Raw genomic sequence first — 3,571 nt, 5'->3', positions numbered from 1 at the left:
CTGTGGACTGAGTTTGCTAGAGGATGTAATGAGTTGAAAACCCTTGAACTCTGGCAGAATTTGAATTGCACTCTGAATAGGTAAGCAAGCCAAATTCTAGCTATCATCCTTGATTGTGAGGTTTTCTATAGCACCCACAGAAGTATCTGAATGCTTCCGGTAGCGTCTTAGGACCTATTCCAAAGTCCATTGAAGTTGATGGTCTTTGGATCAGGCCCAGTATATTCCTGTCTCAAAGAATTCTGTATCTGATTTCAAATGTTCTGACAAATACATTTTTCTTGTAAAAATGTCATCAGATAAAAAGCACCTAACTAAACAGTGAAAAATGTAGAAGGTTAAGGTATTGAATTATATTTCTGCAAAATATTAAACAATATTTATGTTCAGGGATGAATAGTTTCTAGTGGGAACATTTGGGAACAGAGGCCCAGACTTTCTGGGTTCTACTTTCAATTCTCCCATCAATTCTTTCTGTGATCCTGGGGAGTCCGTTAAACCTAGCTCTCTGCCTGTGTTTCTCCATCTGTAAATTCATATACTACATATAAGACCTACATGCCAAGGATGTTGTGAATTATACTTAATGTTTGCATCATCTTTTGAGATTTTTGGATTCAAGATGGTATCTGAATGCAAAATAGAATAAGACTTATGGAATACAATTAAACAATCATGATATAATTAACATTTTGAAACATTGCAGAGGCTTTTGTGCCATTCTGTTCCCTTTTAAGGGCTAGATTGCAAACCCCTTACTTCCAATGATACTAAATGGGACTAGTTGGGCCTGTTATGTTCACAGCATACACACAGAAAGTTAGATAATAGCATAAGTACTATTGCTGAAAGGTTACAATGTAACAGGACTTTATTTCTAAGAATTCAGAACGATAACATACGAAAGCCCAAAAACAGAGAGAGAAAACAGGCTGCGCCCTAAGACACTGAGGCACGATTCATGCCTGCTTCCTTTTACACTGGCTCTTTTCAGACTGATTGTCTGCTGACTGACTCAGATCATATGGCTTTTCTTAGAGACTCCCAGCCTGCAAGCAGGATCAGGAAATCCCTCACACTTAAAACAAGTTTGTCATTTTTAATCAGTTTTTAATACCCCACACTCCCCAGTGTGTATATCTGTTACAATCCAGCCTTAAGTTAGTGGAGAGATGCATAGCAAATAGAATGCACCATTTTTTAGAATCTTATTTAGGTCTTCTGGTGGGAAAAGCAGTCAGATATCTTACCAACAATATGTAAGCAATGTTTGAGGAAATAAATGTTTTACTGTCAATCATAATTTAAATGGCTCCTTCTTCTGATTGTGTTTGCTTGATAATGCACATGCTATATTTTAGAGGTTCTTGATACTTGCCAGTGGCTGGAGTACATGATCACTACACTTTATCATGGGAGAAAAATGCTCTGGAAAGCAATGGCTGATTTTCACTCAGTTCATTGAATCATAGACACTGATTAGAATCACATGTATATTGATTTCCTCTAAAGCACAATGCAGATCGACATAATATTATCAAATGTAGTGATGTGGGTGGTTGTAAACCTAGAGAGATCCTGGAGTTATCCTAACTACAGAACCAGATTCAGATTTTATGTCAGCATCTCTTCAGTTTGCTCATTTAGGATGTTGGTTTAGATGTACATTTTGGAGAGATTCAGTCTTGTATGTTTCCTTCTTAGGATGCTTGCTGTCACCACTTCTGTCTACCAGCAAGTGGCCCGATCTTGTAAGATGCAGAGGAGCTCTTGTAACAATCTTTGTGCCTCAATCTTACAGTCACTACTCAGTGCCTTGAAGGTACAATCCCTCAATGAGTATTGAGTCAGCTTCTCTCCTGTGGCTGAGCTCTGCTCTGTGAAGGGGTGTGTGTGTGTGCAGTGAGCAGGCATTGGATAACCAGTTACAACTCTAAGGGTTGTTCTGTGCTGCCCTAGTTTAAGTTAGAGCAGCCCCAGGTTGCTCTAACTCAACTTATACCACCAACATATGATCCGTAAGGTGCCATGTGCCAGTGGAGGATTAGGGTAATGGAATGGAACTCTCCATACCTGCCTATGGTGGAGTAGGATGTGGCAGCTAGCACATAGGTGGCTCTGCAGATTTTACCACAGCTGAGAGTCCCATCCCTCCTCTAACCATAGAATCCTCAGCTGCTCAGTTACAGGTAGAATCTGGCTTTTTAGGGTATGTCTACACTGCAGTTAGACACCTAGAACTGGCCCATGTCAGCTGACTTGGGCTTCTGGAGCTAGGGCTAAGGGGCTATTTAACAGTGGTGTAGACATTCGGACTCGGACCCTTCCCCTTGCAAGGTCCCAGAGCCCAAGCCCATGCCCAAATAACTACACCACAATTAAAGAGCTCCTTAGCCTGAGCCCTGAGAGCCTGAGTCAGCTGGCATGGACCAGCCACAGGTGTCTAATTGCAGTGTAGACACACCCTTAGTGTTGCCTGAGTGGTGCAATGGAGTGGTGCATTTGAAAATTTTTCCCTATGTGTTACTACTGCCCTCCACTGGATGGCCAGTTGGTCCTAGTCAAGTGCTTGTAAGTGTATCCCCTGCAAGTGCCTGACCCACACAGAGGCTGCAACCCCTATTGCTTGCATATACTGTATTACATACTATAGCTAATCTCTCCTGTAGCTGAAGAAGTTGGGGTCCTGTGTTTTTGGAGCAGAGTGCCCTGGGTTCTGCGAGGATACTGTCAGTGTGTGTAGCAGATAACTGTCTGTATATTTGCCACTGACTTGGTACAGATTGGTGCTGTACACTTCACATTTGCAAAACATAGTATATCATAGATATGTCGTATCTAAATAATGGACAAATATTGCCCTTTCCGGAACTGCACAAAGGTGGACTCTCGATTTGATCAGATTTCTTTTTTGGTCCAAACTTGCTTTACGTAGAGAGAGAAATCTGTGTCTTAAGGTATATTCTCTTCAACTCTCATTGGCAGTTAATGAAATAAGAGTGAACTCTGAAGAAATAATTAAATGTTGTGCAATTAGGACTACAGCACACTGAGGTATAAATAAGTACAAAACAATATATCCTTCCATAGATTATGGCAAACTACATTCTTGCATAGCACTGTGGTCTGATCCTAAGACCATACATAACTCAAGAGCACTAGATAAGGTTCTTGTCAGGGCAAAAGTAGCAGGGATATGAGGCTGACTGGCAGATATGTGAAACAGTGATCAGATCAGAGAAAAGAAAAAAGAAAGACAGGTTCAGCAACATTTGGACTATTAGTGGCACCTTGCCATGTTGTCAATTGATCTCAAATTTACCCAAACTTTCCTGCAACAGTTTGAAGGTAAAAACCTAATTTCTCAGCAATCAAATGCTCAGGCCTAGTATTTTATCCATTTGCCTTTCCCTGCAAACCTCAGTTCAAGCTATGTTGTGGTCCAGTGGGTATTATTTTCTCCTCTTTCATTCTCCAGAGTGATCTGTGATCTGTCAGCCCCTCAGCTGAAGAGACCCTTTGGAAATAGGGAATATCAGTACTCATCAAACATTATTAGGTTAATTCCAGC

Source organism: Gopherus flavomarginatus, chromosome 11, assembly GCF_025201925.1.
Source record: "Gopherus flavomarginatus isolate rGopFla2 chromosome 11, rGopFla2.mat.asm, whole genome shotgun sequence".
Lineage (NCBI taxonomy): Eukaryota > Metazoa > Chordata > Testudines > Testudinidae > Gopherus > Gopherus flavomarginatus.
Note: the sequence above shows the minus strand (reverse complement) of the source record.